The sequence below is a fragment of the Caretta caretta genome, chromosome 4, assembly GCF_965140235.1.
Source record: "Caretta caretta isolate rCarCar2 chromosome 4, rCarCar1.hap1, whole genome shotgun sequence".
Lineage (NCBI taxonomy): Eukaryota > Metazoa > Chordata > Testudines > Cheloniidae > Caretta > Caretta caretta.
The window spans coordinates 150,327,163-150,349,392 of record NC_134209.1 but is presented as its reverse complement, the minus strand read 5'-3'; positions in this window follow the sequence as shown (position 1 = coordinate 150,349,392).

Here is a 22,230-nt window from a genome sequence, read left to right as displayed (position 1 = left end):
GTGTGCTGGGACACTTTCGTATTTTTATGTCTGATTTTTGTAAGTAGTTTTTAAATGAGGTGAAACTTGCGGGTACACAAGACAAATCAGACTCCTGAAAGGGGTACAGTCATCTGGAAAGATTGAGAGCCACTGACCTAGACTCGCCACGGGAAACTTTCCAAACACTAGAAACCAGAGTATACTGTACTCACCAAAAAGCCCACTACACCATTTTCTGGCTCACCCTTATTGGGGAAAATAAAGAGGGGAAAATGGCCTGGATGTATTTATGGGTTAGTCTGTATATAGTCTGGAAGGTGCTCAGATATTACATTGATGGGTGGGTGGCATTATACAAAGCGAGATGGATAAAAGATAGGTATGGCGAGGGGATAGATATAGGGAAGCCTTTCTGGTTCTGCTATTTACTGAACTGAAAGAATGGTCTGAGTATGAGAAAGTGATCCTGCACTTAGCAGCAGTGACCACTAACTACTTGAACCAACATAGTAGGTTCTCGGACTGTAGCGGTACTTGATTCATGGAAAGCAAAGCGTGATCCATTGTGAAATCTAGCCACTAAGGGACAATGGAGGATATACTAGCATGCCCCAGTGTGGTGAACTTTGGGGAAGCCCTGATTGGAAAGCAACAGAAAACAATAGCTCAGAGAGAAAATTGCACGGGACGAGAAGTGACTGATGGGGCAGCAAGAGGCGATGCCAAAACATTTGAGGTTGAAAGAAAGACTGGAAAGAATGTAAGTGGGAAGCAACCAAATGAAAACACTCAGAGGGTGTAAGGGGAAAGAAAGGCAGCAAAAAAGCAGGCTGACTTAGTGGATAAGCAGGACAGTAAATGTGCCTTTACCAATTTATCCGGGGCAAAGGAGGTGGGGTGGGCAGGACATGAATTACTCAAGCAGCTGAGATAGTCCATTTTATAATTTTTCAGCCGCAAGAAAGAATGAAGACCAGGTATTTGAACAACTAGGAAGTAAAGATGAGCCCATCAAAATAACTGTTGCTGAAGAGCAGGTAGAAGAGTAATTGGGAAGTGGGATCACATGCAAATCAGCCCGTCCTAGGCGATCTGAATCGTGGTGTGTTATACGAACTAGTGAGCAAATCGTCTGTGCTACCACCAGCTGTTTCTGAACAGTCCTGGGTAACTGGGCAGGGATCAGTAGACTTGGAAAGGTGAATGAGACACCAAAGTTTTCAAAGAAAAGAAGCACACTCCTGGTAATTAGCATCCTGTCAGTCTAGCTTCTGTTTTCACTAGAATAATTGAACAAGTATTAAGAGAAAAGTGGGTGGGGATGAACTTAAAGAGCCTGGAAACTGAGGCTGAATTTCCAGAACTTCCTAATAGGACAGGCCCTTCACCTGGAATATTTAAGACTAGACTGGATAGAATATTAAAATATAAGGAATGGTCCTGTGCTGGCAAGGAGATGGACTGGATGACCATCTCTAGGTTCAGATTATTTAGGTGCATCTGTAAAGTTGTAGGAAGGTCCAAGGGCCGGGAAAGTGGGGATGCAGCAGAGGTGGATAGAGTTGTATTTCTAGTCATCTACAAACCGGCCCTAGATCGTGACTAGAACTGGTCAGGGAAGTCTGATCGTTTAGTATTTCTCAGGATGGAAAGTTGAAATGTCCAAGCCTGTTTGCGGAACGCAAAAATCTGAAATATTTCCGATCGGAACTGTCGAAATGTCCGAACTTCAAGCCACTGGCAGGGCTGGTGTAGCCGTGTTGGTCCCAGGATATGAGAGATACAAAGTGGGGGAGGTAATATCTTTTACTGGACAGCTTCTGGTGGTGACAGAGACAGGCTTTCAAGCGCCACAGAAAGAAGACTCTGTGTAAGCCTGAAAACTTATCTCTGCAACCAACAGAAGCTGGTCCAATAAAAGATATTACCTCCCCCACCTTGCCTCTCTTAACTTCCAGTTGACATTACTGTGTGTCTGCCTAAGCTGCTGCCGTGTCTCATGGGAGCTGTAACGCCGCACCCTGACTGTTCCCCTTTTCCCCAGGGGCCATGTTCCCAGCCAGACGCCATCTCCCAGCATGCATTTGCCATCTTTCCCTGTGGCACAGCTGCTGTGGGGGAGCCCCATGGACTGGTGACCTCAACCCCCAGGAGAGGCCATGGTGTCATCATAGAAGGAAGAGTACATCTGGGCAGCAGGGCCCAAGGGGAGTGTGTGGCGGGGACATGGAACTACACCTCCCTTGAGGCACCATGGCGGCTCAGCCAGATGGGAAGATCAGTGTCGACTTGAAACCAAATGCTTTGGTTTGATTTTCCGCACGAAAATGTCCACCAAAATCAATTGTTTCCTGTGGGAAGCGTATTGTTTGAAACTTGTCAACCAGCCCTAATGGTGAACTTCTTGGCTGGGGGATGACATGATTCCCTTCCGAGGTTGCATCAGTCACAGCTCTCATCCATTCCTCAAATTGCTTCTCCCCGCTAACCAGCGTCATTGCTGTCTTCTCTGGCCTGGGTCTCAGCAGGCTCTTTCTCTCAGCAGGCTCCCATTCCCTGTGGTAGGCGGATGGCGAGACCGCTCTGTTGTTGTGTGTTTTTTTTAAGCATTGTTTATGGTTTATTCCTCTGGAGCTCTTGTATATTTTTCTTTCGGCCCACTTGCATGTACAGCTAGCAAACCTGCAGGGCAGGGCTCTGGACCACCCCCTCATGCGCCAGGGCTCTGCAATGTTATCTGAAAACCCCTGGAGCTGGCTTTTGTTTGAAAAGAAAACAGCCTCCTCGGCTCATTCTGCCCAGTCCATGCTTTGAGATGCATGTGCCGCAGGTCTTCAGTGGAGAATGGTTCTGTACACTGAGGGTATGTCTGCAGATGCAATGTAGACATACCTTTCGTGTGCAGAACTAGCAGCTTCTTCTCCAAGCAAATGGAGGGGCTGCCAGGTGCAGTCCACAGCAGTCTTGTGCCATGGGATCCTCCCTTCTATTTTGGAGCGAGCGAGCTGGAGTACAGCTAGCCTGGGCGCATCTATGCGAGGTGACATTCACACCTCCAGCTGCCACGGAAAACCTGTCCCATGGCTGAGATTTTCAAAGCTGCCAGAGGAATTGTGTTGCTCAACTCCCGTGAAATTGAATGGAAATTGGATGTCTGAATCATCACCCGCGCGGCTCTGAAACGCTCCGCCTGTAACATTTGTAATGCGCTCTTTCTCCGCCAGCCATGGCGGTGACCTGTTTGTACTGGTGGTGTTCAGCTGGCAACCCACTGGAACCTAAGGAGCGTTAGACATAGCCTCTGTGTATGCTGGATCTGGATAGCGCCATTAAGTGACAGCTCTCGGGAGGGAATAGTATGATGATTCCTTCTACTATCTAAGGTACTTGTCAGGCCCCCATTGCCATGGTATATGAGTCCCTCCCAGTCTTTCATGGTCTCCGAAATCCTAGGTTAGTATCCTAACCACTGGACCATCCTTCCCCTCGCTCCTGTGCACTCCCAGCTGATGTGCCCCCTGTTATTAGTAGCGTTAGTGTAGCTTCTGCAGAAGCAAAGCCAAGGCCTCATTGTGCTGGCAGTTGTGCAGACACATAGTAAGAGACCATCCCCTGCCCTGAAGAGCTTGCAGTCTAAGCAGACAAAGACAGACGCTTGCTCCTTCTTGGACAGGGGAGTCTGAGGCAAAAAGAGACTAAGCAATCTGCACATGGTCACGCCAGAAACCCGAAGCAGAGTCAGGCATAGAAACCCATGTTGCCAGCATCCCTGCCCTAGGCAATAACCACAAGGCCACCCGTCCCCTCTAAGGGAGATTCTCTGTCCCCCCCATGACTCTGTTGTGCATCCCTTGGAGAAGCTAATGCATGGGAACTCCAGGCCTGAAGAGCCCTGGCACTGCAAGGGAGTGGCGAGGGAAAGAAAGGCTCTGCGTGCTCTAGCTTCATTGCCTTCCTGTCCAAAACTGGCCAGTCTGGCCTTCAGTGAGGGATATGGAGAGACCAGTGTTAATGCCGAGGAGGAGAAGGGTTTTTTTGTGCGGGGAGGGTCACGTGAGGAAACGAAGTGGAGGAAAATGTGGGAGGACGCTCAGGAGAATGTTCCTAAGACTGAGAAGTGAACAGCCTCCCCAGGGGAGTGGTGGAAGCCCTGTAGTTGGAATCATTTTGAATTGCCCGTGAGATTACACAGTACGGAGCAATCCTGCACTGTCTGGGGTCAGGGGATGGACCAACTGACCTGCTGTACGAGGTCTTTTCCATCTCCGATTCCAGGGAGTCTCGGGGAACACTTAAGACTTAGTGGGACTCAAACCTAGAGGCTCATGGTCATGGCTTACATACCTGCATGTTAGTGTCACTCACAGACCTTTGGCAGAGCTGGCTGACAGACCTGGGAGTCCTTCTAGCATCTCCTTTCATGCCGTAGCAGCTCAGATTGTAAGTTCCATTGCAGCAAGCACCACACTTTGGCTAAGACAGCACTGCAAGGCATGATGGGAAATGGTAATAAAAGATCCATCAGGCTATCTTACCTATTCCCTTCCTTGGCCATTGCTGCATTGTCCTCTACTCTGTATTCTCTGGGTTTGGCCTAGTATAGCTTGGGCTTTTCTACTTGTCCCATAATCAGACCATGTAGACACGCCCTCAGTGACTTGGGCATGCTCACTCAGAAAGTCTGTGGCAGAGTAGGGATCTGAATCCAGGTCTTCCAAATACTAAGCTAGTGCCCCAACCACAGGACCAATCTTTCTCTGGAAAAATACTTTCTTTCTTATTAAACTGAACTGCATGAGCAACTAGTGCTACTGGTCCACGTTTTATGGAAACCCTGCAAATTCCTGCAAGCTGCACCGTCTTGGCCCTAAATTTTAAAGTATCTCTGTTATCCGGATATTAGGTAGAAGTCGCAACTACTTATCTACTCAAGATCTAAAACCATGCAGATTTCTTCTAATGTGGTATCTGCATAAGCCAATGGAATGCCAAGGTATAGTAAATCCATTTATCCGCAAAAACACCAGTTGGGTATTTCTGGTACAATGACCAGTGGTGAAACGCTGGACAAGGTTGGCATTTAAATGCCATGGGATGGAAATGGCAAGAAGTGGTCAGGTGTTTTGGTCTATATCCCATCCAAACGATATTCCAGCAAGCAGTGAACCAGGGGTCTCAAACTCAAATGACCACGAGGGCCACATGAGGACTAGTCTATTGGCCCGAGGACCGCACCGTTGACCCCCCCGACGCTGCCCCGGCCCCGCACCCACTCCACCCCTTCCGTGAGGCTCCACCCCTCCGTGAGGTCCCACCCCTGCCCCGCCTTTTCCCACCCCTTCCCTGAAATCTCCACCCCAACTCCGCCCCCTCCCTGCCCCCAGGGGGGTGCAGGAGGGGTGCAGGGTGCGTCAGGGGGCTCAGGGCAGGGGGTTGGGTGCAAAATGGGTGTGGGGTGCATTGGGGGCTCAGGGCAGGGGGTTGGGGTGCAGGAGGGGTGTGGGGTGTGTCAGGAGGCTCAGGCCAGGGGGTCGGGGTGCAGGGTGCAGCAGGCGGCTCAGGACAGGGGGTTGGGCTGAGGGAGGAGTGTGGGTGTGGCAGGGAGTGCAGGGCAGGGGGTCGGGGTGCAGGAGGTGTGTGGGGTGCAGTAGGGGACTCAAGGCAGGGGGTTTGACTGCAGGAGGAGTTCGGGGGGTGGGTCCGGCCTGGCACACACTGGGGGCAGAGCAGTCTCCCTGCCTGCCCGCCCGTCCCCCCGCCTGCCCTGTCCCCGCACCGCTCCGGGAGCTGGCGGGCTGCAGGCCGTGTGTTTTGAGACCCCAGCACTGAACCCTTCTATAACAGGCTGGAGCATTTGTTCCATTAAAGCAAAAGCGAAGTCTTATCTCCAAAGATCTGCCCCTTGGTTTATTGTCATTGGATGTGTTGTATAAGGACAATGGCCAAGATCACTGGTCCCTAGTGATTTTTGGAAAAGCGGCAAAGAGTCCTGTGGCAACTTATAGACTAACAGACATATTGGAGCATGAGCTTTCGTGGTGAAAACCCATTTCATCAGATGCATGTAGTGGAAATTTCCCAGAGGAAGGTATAAATATGCAAGCAAGAATCAGGCTCGGGATAAGGAGGTTAGTTCAATCAGGGAGGACGAGGCCCTCTTCTAGCAATTGAGGTGTGAACACCAAGGGAGGAGAAACTGCTTTTGTCGTTGATGAGCCAGTCACCGTCTTTGTTTAATCCTGAGCTGATGGTGTCAAATTTGCAAATGAACTGAAGCTCAGCAGTTTGTCTTTGAAGTCTGGTCCTGAAGTTTTTTTGTAGCAGGATGGCTACCTTTAAATCTGCTATTGTGTGTCCAGGGAGATTGAAGTGTTATCCTACAGGTTTTTATATATTGCCATTCCTAATATCTGATTTGTGTCCATTTATCCTTTTACGAAGGGACCGTCCAGTTTGGCCGATGTACATAGCAGAGGGGCTCTGCTGGCACATGATGGCGTATATTACATTGGTGGACGTGCAGGTGAATGAACCGGTGATGGTGTGGCTGATCTGGTTAGGTCCTGTGATGGTGTCGCTGGTGTAGATATGTGGGCAGAGTTGGCATCGAGGTCTGTTGCATGGATTGGTTCCTGAGTTAGAGTTACTATGGTGCTGTGTGTAGTTGCTGGTGAGAATATGCTTCAGGTCGGTGGGCTGTCTGTGGGCGAGGACTGGCCTGCCTCCCAAGGCCTGTGAAAGTGAGGGATCGTTGTCCAGGATGGGTTGTAGATCACTGACGATGCGTTGGAGAGGTTTTAGCTGAAGACTGTACATGATGGCCAGTGGAGTTCTGTTGGTTTCTTTCTTGGGCTTGTCTTGCAGCAGGAGGCTTCCGGGTACACGTCTGGCTCTGTTGATCTATTTCCTCTTGCAGGTATCGTAGTTTTGAGACTGCTTGGTGAAGACCTTGTAGGTGTTGGTCTCTGTCTGAGGGGTTGTACCTCAGCACTTGGCTGTAGACAATGGATCGTGTGGTGTGTCCAGGGTGGAAGCTGGACGCATGAAGGTAGGCATAGCGGTCAGTGGGTTTTCGGTATAGGGTGGTGTCAATGTGACCATCACTTATTTGCACCATGGTGTCTAGGAAGTGGACCTCCCATGTAGATTGGTCCAGGCTAAGGTTGATGGTGTGGTGGAAGCTGTTGAAATCATGGTGGAATTCTTCCAGGGTTTCCTTCCTACTGGTCCAGATGATGAAGATGTCATCAATGTAGTGTAGGTAGAGAAGGGGCGTGAGTGGACAAGAGCTGAGGAAGCATTGTTCCAGGTCAGCCATAAAAATGTTGGCATATTGTGGGGCCATGCGGGTGCCCAGAGCGGTACCACTGGTCTGGAGGTGTATATTGTCACCAAATTTGAAATAATTGTGCGTGAGGATAAAGTCACAGAGCTCAGCAACCAGTTGTGCTGTGGCATCATCAGGGATACTGTTCCTAACAGCTTGTATCCCATCTGTGTGTGGGATGTTTGTGTAGAGAGCCGCTACATCCATGGTGGCTAGGATGGTGTTCTCTGGAAGATCACCAATGCATTGCAGTTTTCTCAGGAAATCAGTGGTGTCACGGAGATAGCTGGGAGTGCTGGTGGCATAGGGTCTGAGTAGAGAGTCCACATATCTGGACAGTCCTTCAGTGAGAGTGCCAATGCCCGAGATGATGGGGTGTCCAGGATTTCCGGGTTTGTGGATCTTGGGTAGTAGATAGAATAGCCCCTCGGGGCTTTAAGGATATGCTGATTTGTTCCTGTGTTAGTGTAGGGAGTATCCTGAGTAGATGGTTTCTTAGTTTGTTTCTCAGTGGGATCTGAGGAAAGTGGCCTGTAGAATTCGGTATTGGAGAGTTGTCTGGCAGCCTCCTTTTGGTAGTCAGACCTGTTCATGATAACAACAGCACCTCCTTTATCAGCCTCTTTGATTATAATGTCAGGTTTTGGGTGATTTTGGAAGCATCCAGTTTTGGATGCCCAACTTGATGCCTGAGTTTTAGAGAGGAGGTGGTCAGCACTTTCTGAAAGTCGTGACCTTTTAAGTCGTCTCAATTTGGACACCTAAAAATTCAGTCATAGAATATTAGGGTTGGAAGAGACCTCAGGAGGTCATCGAGTCCAATCCCCTGCTCAAAGCAGGACCAACACCAACTAAATCATCCAAGAGAGTCACTTTGAAAATTGTGGCCAATTGTTGCATAAAAAACTTCGCCCCGTGATTTACACTAAGAATGAGGACAGTAGCAAAGAGGTGCAGAAACAGGCTGGCTGCTCCTGCCAGCAACTGCCTCCATCAATTCATTCAGCTCATAAAATGCTTTGAGACATGCAGAGAAAGGAACAATTGCCCAGACGGAAATGAGAATGGGAGATGCCAAAGCAATAACCATGTGCCAATTTTGAAAGGGTGTTGACATACCAAGGATGGAATTGCTTAGGTTGGTCCAAAGGGTTAAAACCAGAAGTAACAGGGTGGAACTGAGCAAGGGAAAGATTAGGAAACATTTCCTGCCAATCTATTAGAGTGTGGAACAGACTCCCACAGAAAGCCCTGGGTCCATTGCTTGGGATATCTAAACGCAGACTCGATAAGGCCCTGTAGGAAACAATCCTGCACTGGTCAAGGGTGGGATAAAGGACCCAGCCAATCCTTCCTATCTCTCATTTTGAGGATGCTGTGCTTCAAAACAGGAAGGTGCATTATTGATTTTCAGACCCAGTGACACTGATTTTGTGTCACAACCCAGTGCCATGGCACAATGACACTGCACCATTGTGCCTTTTGATACCATGTCCTCCTGTCTTGACATTGCATCTTGATAGGAGGATGTAGGAGCCGTACCACATCGAAGTAAGGTCCTGCCATAGTGTCATGGTGAAGCCCCAAAGCCATTTTGTCCTTCAGGATAATAGCAGACAGGCTGCAGACCTGTCATGATGAATCTACTCCTTGAAACTTCTAACAGACCCGGAAGGCAACCAACCTCATGCTGCTTGGAGCCATCCCTTGTGCTAAGCAGTATTAAACTGTACAGGAACCTTCTCAGCATAGAATCGTAAGTAAGGTGTTCCAGAAGGTGGTGCTAGTGAGTCACTAGAAAGTTCTCTTCCTTACGGGTACTGAACTCATTTCCCAGCATGGCGCAAGGGGCTTCCTTTGTGGTCAGACATAAACCAAAGCCCCACTGCCCACTCCAGTCATTGAAGTTCTCATGATGTTATTTTTATAGGAGTAGGGTGTTTGCTGGTTTCCTGGCCAAATTCTGATTCATATTCTGCTTGCCCACATTTATTTTTCCTGTGATTTATACTGGGCACAGTTCTTCAGTTGGATACAGTGATCCCCTTCCCTTCCTCTACTCAACTCATGTGTGGTATTGCTGGGCACTTTCCAGATAAGAGGCAGCTGCGTTTCAGAGGTGGGTAAAGCAATCCCTATATTCACTTGGCATATTGGTAGGTTTGTAAAGTGCGTTAGGATCCATTGGCTTGGAAAGTGAAAGCTGCATGCAGTGAACAGGGCATTGGTGTTTGCCGCAGTAGTTCAGAGCAGGGGTGGTGTCAGAGAAAGGCAGGTTCCTTTAAACACCCAGCTCAGAAGAGCGCCTCTGAGTCTGGAATCCTAAGGCACAGAGCTCTGAATATCTGACCCCAGCAGGGTGGAGATAGTGTAGCTTGCACCATGCGTGTAGCTGCTTGCAGAGTGAACTGCTTGGCGTTCTGCTCAAGAGGCGGGACAGGGAGTTGAGAGATGAAAAACAAGCTGGGAACAAATCTAGCCAGCCTTCTCTCTCTCATGTGGGAGGCCATGGAGAGGCGCTGCTGAGAATCCAGTCCTCCACAAAGAAACACAGTTGGGGATAGGAAGCTGCTGCTTATGTTTTACCTCCCCATCCCCCCCCCCACCCGCATCCCACCTTTAAAATAAGCTCTTGAGTTGGGTGGCTGAGACTCTAGACTCTGTACACCAGGGGGCAGTCTAGACAATACTGGCGGGGAAGTAGAAAACGGGACTCAAAGGAGCAGGTGCTAGAAAGAGGCGTCTAGGGTGCATGGCGGGTGGAAATCTTTTCCTGGAGAAGTATGGAGCCATGGAAGACAAAGAGAAGTGGTCAGTAAGGTAGAGGGGCTTTGTGATTAAGACACTGGACTGTGACTTAGCGCTCACCTGGGTTTGGTCCTTGGCTCTGGCGTGGATTTGATGTGGGACCTTGGAGAAGTCGAGTGGGGTCAGATTGATCTTACCGCCAAGATCAATACCCCACGTGTAGCGCAGTTCTGAAACCCTGGACCGCACCTACTCATACTTCAAAGTGGCCTAGTAATATAAGAGGTAATTATTACAAATTCCTTTCTCCCCTCCCTTTGCCTGTCTTCTCTGCTGTGATAGAAAACTCTCTTTGTGCCAGGGACTGTCTCTGGATAACGCGTCGTAAAGGTTAGAGGTCACCGAACTTGGTTGTCAGCAGAGGAATGTGAACCTCTCTGAGGTTCCCTGCACAAAAAATTAACACCATAATCTGTGCAAATCAGTTGAAAAGAAAAGCAAGTTTGACAGACCCCTCCTTTGCGCTGCTTCCTACTATAGCGTGTCCACTCTCTACAAGCTAAACTGCGTTAGGCTTGGTCACTGCTCAGAGGTGAGGCCGTGCATGAAACTTAAGATTGGGCAGGAAGTGCTGGTGTGTGTCAGTCAGAGGTCCGATGGCCTCTGAGACGGGGCCGAACACCCTGGCCTGGAATCCAGGAGAGTTGTGTTACTGGAGTTCTGGTACGACCCCAGTTTTTATTTGCAGGGCCTAGTCACGTGATATGGGTTAGGGCTATGAAATCCCTCTCACACGGCAGGGGTCTATGTTTCCCCGACTCCAGCTGCAAGAGATGCTGTCAGAGCTGCAGGGCTTCTCAATGGAGAGTAGTTGAGGTAAGACCCACTTGGCTCCTCTTTGGTCCAAGTGGGTCAAGATCAGGAGTCAGGGATTCATCACCGCAAGCGAGAGTGGCAACTTCCCTTCTTTGCCTGTCCTCTGCTAATCCAGAAGAAGAAGGTAATTTGCCTTGGAATTATCACTGTTCTCGTAGGTGATGACTGCTACATTTCAAGGGGATTAGCACAGTGGGACCTGATTCAGGCCAAGTGTACACAGTGGCAGGGCTGTACCAACGCAGCTGTGCCGCTGTAAGATCGCTCATGTAGCCGCTCTATGCTGACAGGAGAGAGCTCTCCCGTCAACATAATAAAACCACCTCAACTAGCGGCAGTAGCTATGTCGAGGGGGAAAGCTCTCCTGCTAACGTAGTGCTTTGCACACGAGTGCGTACGCTGGCAACATTTATGTCACTCGGATGTGTTTTTTCATACCCGTGAGCGACCGAAGTTTTGCCGACACAAGTGGTAGTGTAGACATGCCTCAATGAAGTGAAGTTTCCCAATAAGCAGAGTGAACCTTCACTATAAAGAGATGGGAAAGTCCATTCAGATGCACGAAAGAACTTTTAAGAGTTTTGCTCCACTAGATCTGGAATTTTGCTGTGTCTGAGTTCAGCTGAAGTGTGCTCCAACTTTTTGCATAGTCTTCCTTCCTTATGATGTCTTATTGAAGGAAAACCAAAATAAAGCCGCATCCCAGCACAACTCAGAAAGCCCCTTTGAATGAGGAAACTGTTGGAGTCGGCAGACATATCAGGGAAAGAATGAAGGTCATACTTTGCATAATATATTTATCTTGGAAATCATAATTTTATTCAGGCTATCCAAGAATTCAAGTGCTGAAACTAACACTAAGTCAACAGCACTTATAGTAATGAAATAAATTCTTTATAACAATCCAGCAGAAGGAGTTGACATGGGTTTTGAATGGCTTGTTTTTATTAAAATTCTTTCATTCTTGCAAACCAGCATTGTCTGTGTTTCTTGGATATGGCCAATGCAGAGACCTAGTGCAAAGTCTAAGCTGGAGTTTATTTAGTCTGCCTGCCTGCAGCAAAGAAAAATAAAATGCTTAATAAAAGATTTCCTTCTGTGGGAGAGCCTGCAATTTGCAGATTGTAAGATAAGGGGGCTGTTTAGAGGAAGGTATAATTCTACAACTAAACAGAGATGGCATTCCCAGCAGAAGTTAATAGGAATATATCTTTAGCAGTTGCTTAATCACAGACCTGAGTGGGAGCCACTAGAATTGAAAGCTTAAACTGTTCTTAATTGTACTGTAAAGCTCAAATGAAAATATTTTTGATGCTCAGCCTTCATTAATCTAAATATGATTTAAATTCAACTGCACAGTTTACCTAGTGCCAGCAGTATATCAAACTCTTGTTCACAACCCTTCATACGAACTCTGTAAGGTCATTTGAAGCGTACCTTCAATGGTCTAACACTTCTAGATTCAATAATGTTCTAGGTTTCTCCTATTACCGCTTTTCCATTTCCCTGAATGGTAATATTTAGCCTCTACTTCCTGCCGCTTGAACTTTGCCCATGGATGTGCATGGTTTGTTCTCAAACGCTATCCTCAGTTAATCAGGTCATACCTGGTTGTTGCTATAGCATTTCAGGCCACAATCGGAGCAGATCTTACAGCTACTGTAGGCAAGGTTGGGCCTGTTCTGCCTGGGAGACACACAAGGATAACCCAGGTTCTGAAGGATTTTGTGATGGATGACAGGTGCCCTTCGGTGCTGCTGTGAGATCAGCACAAGAGCTTCTTAACCCCCATGTCCGCTCGTTCAAAGGAACCACTCGTCTGTCGGTCTCTGTGACCACCAAAGAAACTCCAGGCCCCGACATTCCCTCCGAGAGTTCTTCAGACTCCAGCGTCTTAGCCACGGGATAACAAGGAAAAGAAATGAACCATTCTTTGCCTCCTCGTCTCACAATACCTATGTGGGGGAAGGACCATTATCCTCATCTTACAGAAGGTATATATAGAGAGAAAATAACTGCCCGAGGCTACACAGCAGGTCTACAGCAGAGCCAAGGAAAGACCCAAGATCCCGTGAGTCCCTGACTTCCACTCTGAACATGAGCCCATGAACTATTTGCTTGGCCTTACACAGGAAACACAAGCTGCCAATGCCTCTGAAAGGAGAGAACAAAGCTAAAATATGCAACATGACTCTATTTCCATGTAGCATTGTTGGAACTTTTAAACAAGAGATTAAGTGACCCATGTGACTAATAGGTCTTTTGGGATGTGATTTAAATCAAAATTCCAACGTCTTGCGATCACTGACGTTCCCATGGCACTTCTTGCAGGAGCAATGGGCCTGGTCAAATTCAAGCACAACAATCTAGTTTACAGGTTTCAGAGTAGCAGCCGTGTTAGTCTGTATCCGCAAAAAGAAAAGGAGGACTTGTGGCACCTTAGAGACAAACAAATTTATTTGAGCATAAGCTTTCGTGAACTACAGCTCACTTCATCGGATGCATCTAGTTTACAGTCACCCTGCCTTTTGAGTCACATAGCAGATTCATCTCCACTCTGTCTTCCACAGTTGTGTATCATGCTTTCCAGCCACTCCTGTACATATAGCTTGTAAAGCCCTTTGGCATCCTTTGATGATAATAATAATAACAACTTCTATTTATATGGTGCCTTTCATCCCAATCACATGTATCCAGAGTAAGGGATCATTATTATAGATTTCTATTCTAAATGCAAAGCATACATGTTCGAAACACAACCCAGATCAGGCCCTGAGTACAGTTACTTGGCAACCAGCACTGAATTACCATTCATACTTCACTCTGGTGCACACGCAGCCCTTCTTAAGCATTCTGTACCTGCACATGGCTGTTCTCTTGTAGTTGGTTTGTTCTCTTGTGCCCTTTAGTTCCGTTCATTTAGGGCCAGATGCTGACACCCTTGCTCACATTGAGAAACTCCTTAATCCATGAGTGGCCTCGTTGCAGATCCTGAGCTGGTGCATAGCTCTTATCTACCTTAAGGTTTTAAACTGCCACCCACCGTCCTAGTATCTGAGCACACTAACTTCAGTGGAGCTATACCAGTGTGCACCAGCTGAGGTTCTGATCCATTGACTTCAATGGGACCACTCGTGGAGTAAGATTCTTATGTTACCCAGGGTATAAAAATCTGACCCTGGGAGAAATGGGTGTGATCAGAAAAGCAGCCATGTGAAAATTACATCTTACACAACACTGTTCCCTGTATGTCTTTGCACCCCATCTGCTTAGCTTATTGAAAACGGCAATTTTTTTAGTCTTCTTAATGCTGCAGAGTCAAAGCAGAGATGGGAGAACAATTTCTTTTGCCTTAGACACCGCCAACTAAATTGTCAACGAAGGTCTGACGGAAGAATCGCGAGGGTTGAAAGAACCAGAAAGACCACAGCTTGACTTTCAGATCCCCAGCTGGTTTCCACCGTGATGGCAGTCAGGAAAAAAAAATCCGCTCTCGATTCATAAACGGAGGGAATCCAACACCAACCGTGGAGCCCCACGAGGTCATTTTCACGGTGTCACTTTTCCCTTGAAGGGGTTATAACAGACCAAACTCGGAATGATCTATGGGAGAGGCCTACAGGGGGGGAGAGAATTATCTATTTTTGCACTCTCAAGCCAGGGTACACCGTTGGCTCAGTGGTTAAAATAAACACAGGCTTTTGCTGTAGGAAAGATTGATGGAACGCTGAACTGCCGAAGCACAAACTGTTGGATAGAAGTGTGGCTGGGACCACAGCGCCCAGAGATCTAGCATGAAGCAGTAAAGCTAGATGGGGGAAACTGGAGGAAATTAATGATTAAATAATGGATTCCAAATGTTGAAGTTCAAAGTTAAATCCTAATAATGGAGTCACTTTATGTTATGCTGCGCTCCGAAACGGATTGTTTTTCAAGGCAAAGTTGCAGCAGGGAGCATTCTGGGTAATACTATCCAAATTCCCACTAAGGTAATAAGGTGAAGATTTGGCCACACGGAATACTGATTTGATTCTGTTTGCTTCTGTGCCTACAGGATCGTTTCTTCAGTATTATTCCCAAAGCTTCACTCTGTGTGTTTGACTATTAATCCTGATGATTGGTGGCTGTTTGCCACTTGGAACATCGTTGCCCATTAAGGTTCCCCTAGAAAGAAAGAAAACAAGTTATTCAACAGTTTGGCCAAGGACGCAGTAAAATGCTTCTGTACTGCAACACTGGGCCAATGCTCACCATTGGATGTACAGGCTCAATGTGATGTGACCCGGATAGCTCTAAGCTTCCAGTGAGGAAGACCCAGTGAACCTGTCAGGGTGATTCTCCCCCTGCTGAATCCACATTTCATTTCTTTGCTTTATTTTTGATGCAGCTTGACTTCCAGAGGAACCAAGCATTGTCTGGATCAGTAGTGTCAAACATACAGACCACAGACCAGTTCTGGCCTTCCTGATGTATTCGTGTGGCCTGCATGATGTAGTCAGAGTGTGCAGAATGTATCTAGACCCTAGTGGATAAGGTATAAGACTGGTGTCAGAAAACCTGGGTGTTAACCCGAGCTCTGCAACTAACCAGCTGTGTGACCTTGGGCAAGTCATTTCACCTCTTTGCGCCTCATTTTCCCCTCCCAGCCTTTGTCTGTCTTGTCTATTTAGATTGTGAGCTACTCTGGCAGGAACTGTCTCTCACTATGTGTTTGTACAGCACCTAGCCCAAGGGAAGCCTGACCCCCGTGCAGGCTTTTTGGCACTACTGTAACATAAATAATAATAGTCTTGGACACTGATGGTCACATTTTCAAAACCAAGCAGCTCTAACACAGTGGCAGCGCTGAGGTTAAAAATCAGGGATCCTGGCTCTTGAGCTCAGTGATCAGATGGCTTGACCACAGTCTTTCTGTCAGTTGGGGCTGCACAGTGTAGCTGTTGGAGCTGGTCAGGAATTTCTCGATTAAACGTTTTTTTCTTAAAAAAATGCTGAGTCGCCAAAACCGAAACAGTTTGCAAAACTGGGTCAGTTTGGACACATCTCCTGACTCCAACCATTTTTGAAAAGAAACATTTAGAAATTGTCTAAATGTTTTGTTTTGACATTTTGGGCGGGGGGAGGAATCAGATTTTCTGACACCAAATGATTTCTCGTTTCAAAATTTAAGCTCATTAGACTTTAAAAAAGATAGAAAGATAGGCCAAATGCTAAACAAAACCGATTATCCTGAACAAAAATAATTTTTGGTTCATTAAACTTTTCGAGATTTTGACTTTTCGTCTTAATATAGGACAGAAAAAATTATTGAACCCTAAAAAATTTTCCCGGAATGGGAAAACCGTTTCCCACGCAGCTCTAGCTAGTATACTGTAATAACATTAACCACACAGGATCTGGAAATCTGCACAATGTGTGGACAGAAATTTTAGGGGAAAACAGTAGTGACCAAGGACAAATATTCTTTGAGACTGACCAACTGTTTTGCTAACTTTACTCATATTCTTAAGACAAATCATGATGGTTTAGATAGATTCACTGCGATCATTCATGCTCGTACACCTGCCTTAACATTTGTCTCTTTTAAAAAGTTATGGGCTCCCCAGTCATGTATGCACCTAAATGAAGAAGCCAGGTTTTCCAAAATACTCAGCAGGACCCACTGGATGCTGAGCACTTTTGAAAACCACATTTTTCGACACACGACAAAACTCTCATCATCATCATCATCCTCACAGCTGTGTTTAGTCCACCACAGGATGAAGGCCTCAGCCACTTGACATCACCAACGTCCCATCTTCGGATGTGGCTGTCACAGTTCTCTCTCTCCTCCTGGCCCAATAATTTGCTTCTCATATCGTTTGTAGGTCTGATTCATCCATAAGGTGAAATGGACGTTCGAAGGGGTGGCAAGATGGAGACCTCACTGGGGGAACAGTTCTGGTGGGAGATCTTCAAAGGTGGTGGCTCTGTTGCTCTGCATACTCTGAATCTGGGATCAGAAAATAATGAAATGTAAACATAGGACTGGATATGGTGCTCCTGTGATTGCAGAATGAAAGGAGCTGTCTGGGAAGAACATGGGAGTTGGAGAAAATAAGGAGTTTTCCACACCCTCAACCATCTCTCATTTATAGGACTGAAAAACCTTGAACCAAACTCTTCCAGAAGGTTATGAAATGTTCAGAGAGTTTCCCTGCCATCCCACTTTTGCTTCTGCCTTTGTCCTTCTGGAGCCCGAGATGTTTGCGGATGATACAAGCTGGGAGGGGTAGCAAGTGCTTTAGAGGATAGGATTAAAATTCAAAATGATCTGGACAAACTGGAGAAATGGTCTGAAGTTAATAGGATGAAATTAAATAAGGACAAATGCAAAGTACTCCACTTGGGCAGGAGCAATCGGTTGCCCAATATTCCCTCTAATTTTTGACAGGCCCTGTGTGCAAAAAATTTCTTCTGTGCAAATTTTTGTGCGCGTGGTGTTTCGCCGTGTGCACGGGGTTTAGGATCTGTGTGCGCGTGTACACGTGCACAGCTTAGAGGGAACAGTGGTTGCACACATACAAAATGGGAAATGACTGTCTAGGAAGGCATACTGTGGAAAGGGATCTGGGGGTCATAGTGGATCACAAGCTAATTATCAGTCAACAGTGTAACACTGTTGCAAGGAAAGTAAACATCATTCTGGGATGTATTAGCAGGAGTGTTGTAAGCAAGACATGAGAAGTAATTCTTCCGCTCTACTCCACGCTGATTAGGCCTCAACTGGAGTATTGTGTCCAGTTCTGGGAGCCACATTTCAGGAAAGATGTGGACAAAATGGAGAAAGTCCAGAGAAGAGCAACAAAAATGATTAAAGGTCTAGAAAACATGAGCTATGAAGGAAGATTGAAAAAAACTGGATTTGTTTAGTGTGGGAAAGAGAAGACTGAGAGGGGACATGATAACCATTTTCAAGTACAGAAAAGGTTGTTGGAAGGAGGCGGGAGAAAAAATGTTCTTGTTAACCTCTGAGGACAGGACAAGAAGCCATGGGCTTAAATTGCAGCAAGGGCAGTTTAGGTTGGACAGTAGGAAAAGCTTCCTGTCATGGTGGTTAAGCACTGGACTAAATTGCCTAGGGAGGTTGTGGAATCTCTTTCACTGGAGATTTTAAAAAGCAGGTTAGACACACACCTTTCAAGGATGGTCTAGGTAATACTTAGTCCTGCTTTGAGTGCAGTGGACTAGTCTAGATGACCTCTCGAGGTCCTGTCCAGTCCTACAATTCTGTGATTCTCTGTGAGAATACAGCTTGAGAGGGGATTTCCCCATGAAAGCACTCTCAGAACTCCTCATGCCTTTACCAGGGCAGCTTTGAAGCCTCTAGTGGCTAATTTAACAGGTGAAATCTTACTGTACATAAATATCTATCGATAGATATATTAACTCAAAAGGTACATCTGCACCCAGCTGGGAGCGTGCATCCTAGACTGATACACGCTGGCTCTGCTTGAGCTAACATGCTAAAAATAGCTGCGTAGCTAGGGGTAGCCCGAGCAGCAGCTCATATTAGCCAGCTGAGTACAATCCCACCCAGACCCCCCGGGTATGCTCTCGGGCAGCTGGCCCAAGACACCATCGGTGCTATCCCCGAGCTGTGCTGCTATTTTTAGTATGCTAGCTTGAGGGCTAGCATGGCTGTCGACCTGTGCCGGGAAGCACGTTCCCAGCTGCTGTGTAGGAGTAGGAGTATACCCACACTCAGCCATTTACACCATTTTCCAGCCGCCCTCAGCAGACATGTTAGACAAGCTTAGACTCTGTAGACTCAGACTTGCTTACCTAGACACACACCCACTTTCTAGCATGGGAGTTTCCTACCCTTACACATCATCTGTGGATTTGGCCCACTGAGGGTAAGAGAGTCGAAGCTGGCTTCACTCACATGTTGAGAGGCCAGCTCTAAAGGCAGCTCCTAGAGTTTGGATCAGATGCCGTTACTGCAATGAGCATCTACACCTCCGGATGTCTGTCTGAACCCAAACTCCAGCCCTTTTTGAAGTTGGCCCATCATTACCGAGAGCAGCCTGCGAAAATAATTTGAACGTAGTCAGGAATATTAGAAGGAGCATAAGCATTATGTTGTAGCTACGGCAATCCGCGAAAGCGGGCCAGATGGAAAAAATCAAATATGCCAGGTTCCCCTACACACGCAAGCTCTCTTTGTGCTCCTTTGACATAACTCTACTTCCTCACACCATTCTTTCATATCCGGTTGATGGATATTTTTCCATCTCGTGGTAATGCTAATCTTGGCACGGGGCTGACAGCAAATATAGAAGCTTCGATGCGTGATTTCCAAGCCGTTGGGAAGGATGCCGAAGAGTGGCTCGAGAGCAGCATGAGGAAATATAAAAGAGTTGTCAAGCTGAGATGCGATTGTGTGTGCAAGAGGCACAGCTCTCTCCAACGCCAGCTTTCTGGAGGTGAGGGCAACGCCGCCATTTCGGATGACGGGTTGCTGGGGAGGTCATTGCCAAGGTACAGACCTGGCAAAGGTCCCCCAGTTTTTTTTACTTCTACTTCTGTTGTATTTATCTGGTCCCTCATCACTGCAGTATCTGAGCAGCTCACCCTCTTTAATGCATTTATCCTGAAAACACCCTGATAAGGTGGGCAAGTACAATTATCCCCATGTCACTGATGGGGAACCGAGGGATGGAGAGACCACTGGACTACTCTTCCACATTAAGAGATGTAATGAAGACTATGGACAGATCCCCCACTGGTGGAAATAGGTACAACTCTGCTGCAACAGCACTGATTGACACCAGCTGAGGATCTGGTCCCTAAGAGTAAGAGAAAAGGGTGTAAAACTTGGGTATGGTAATGCACAGTGTAATGCTGTTTTGTGAGCATCCAGGTATCAGCAGGCAGATTTAAGAACCTAAGAATGGCCATACCGGATCAGACCAATGGTCCAGCTAGCCCAGTCTCCTGTCTTACGACAGTGGCCAGTGCCAGCTGCCCCAGAGGGAATGAACAGAACAGGGCAATGATCAAGTGATCCATCCCCTGGTGTCCAGTCCCAGCTTCTGGCAGTTGGAGGTTTAGGGACACCCGGACCATGGGGTTGCATCCCTGATTATCGTGGCTAAATGATACCTCAGTTGAGCTGGTCATTGTCTTTGGCAGGTCATATTGCTTTTATTGGATATCAGCAACAAATTGGAGTGCAGCCATCTCCGTTCTGGTGCCAGTCTCATCAGATCTCATAAGCTAAGCCACAATGGGACTGGTCAGTACCCAGAAGGGACACCTTCCAGGAAAGCCTATTCGGATGTGTTGATGACTCCATAGGTTATGATCTTCTGCTCTGAGTTCCTTCTAAGCTACTGGTACCAGGATTTGTGGTCGTGCTGGGAAAGCATGGGCCAGATCCTCACCTGCTATCATTTGGTGTTACTCCATCGACTTCAATGGAGATGTGCTCCTTGACGCCTGCTGAAAATCTGGCCCTAGATCTGCAGCCAAGGCCCAGGCTGACCTTAGTCATCAAAGATCTCACAGCAAGAGCACTGAGTCCTAGCAAAATTCCAGACTTGCATAATCACTTATATTTTGTCTCTCTAAAATTCACCCCCATCGTTTCATTGGGATGACACAACCCTCACTTCCCTTGCTAAAAACTGCTGTTTAGTGTTGCTGGAGCAGTGCTGCTATGTTCAATCTCACAACCGGTGCCATGGCTGCGGTGCCAGAATGATATTTGTATAGACAGGCTGGGATCCAAGTGGCTGAACGGTGCTATATAAATAGGAGGTATCTTTGATGGTTAGTTGGTCAAATAATGGTGTCATACATTTGTTAAGCCCTCGGTGGCTGGCAGGAACACTTCATTTCAGTTTCTCAAAAGGTAGGTGCTGGTAAAACTGATTACATCTGATGTTTCCAGGTGAGGTTGAAGTTGAATCTCATAAGTAACCCTTCATTAGCCACATTAAGCAGAGAGTGCATCAGGGAGATTCCTTCGTGGAATCTATACATTCCCTCCCTGTCTTGAGCACCCCAGTTAGTAGAAAGTCATTGTTATGTATAGGCAGGACCATTCATCCCCATAAAAAAATCAGTTAAATGAATAGGTGAAACAAAGGAAGCATGAGTCCAATTTTACAGATGGGAAACTGAGGCACAGAGAGATCAAGTGATATGCTGAAGATCACCCAGGATGTGGGTGGCAGAGTTAGGAATTAAACCCAATTTTCTCACATTCCCCGTCTCACGTCTTAAGCACAAGACCATCCTTTCAGGTCACCTTTCCATGGTTGGACTGCACTGAGACCACCAACCAGCTATCTTCAAATGGTTACAAACATTCAGCCGCTACTGAGCTGGGCTGATTTGAAATGATGATGTAGAGGTGGAAGGCTCTATCCCATTACCCGTCCCTGGTGGCATCTAGTCTCTCTCCTGTCTGGATTTTAACATGAGTGTACTTGGACAAGGCAGAACGTTGTTGGAGAGACCTGCCAGAAATTTTGGATATTCAAACACTTTATTTTTGGAGGCTGGAGAAAAGTTTAAAAAAATAATAAAACCACCCAAAAAGCATTGATTCCTCTTTTTTAAAAGGGGGGAACGGGACTGTCAATTAGTTTCTGCCAAAAAAATGTAATTCACTTCTACTTTGTTTCCAGCATCCTCTGCCATTTCGAGCGGTTCTCACACCCACACAGGAGTCTCTTTTATAGCAAGGCAGCAGACTCCTTCTTCATGACCCCTCAGCCGTTGTTGATTTATGAATTATTATTATTAATAGCATGTAGAAAAATCCCAAAACTTCAGGACTTTCCTTTCTCATTCTTTTCAGTACAGATCTGTGGGTCTCCACGGAGTTTCCCTGATGTGTTACATGAAGTTAAAGAACTTTTCCATGCTTAAAAAGGGGAGTGGATTCAGACTGGAATGACAAAGTGTGTGCTTGTTGGTATTACCGTTGGTTATTGATTTATAAAGTGCCGTTCCCACGTATCACAGCCCTGTGCTATGATCGGATCAAAGGAACCATGGAACAAGCCCTGAAGTAGTCAAGTAGTCTGAATCCAAACCCAGTTGTGAATGATGAACAATTCAAAATTCAAGCTGATCAGATTTTGGGTCCACTATAAAGATAGGTGTTGTTTGCTAAATTCCTATCAGATCCAGGTTGGGAACAACTCTCCCCATCACCGAGTTCAAGACTGGTTTGAACGTGTGGTTCCTTACAAGGCAAACAATCGGAACTTTCAAAGGATGGACCCTTCAATCTGGAGTTT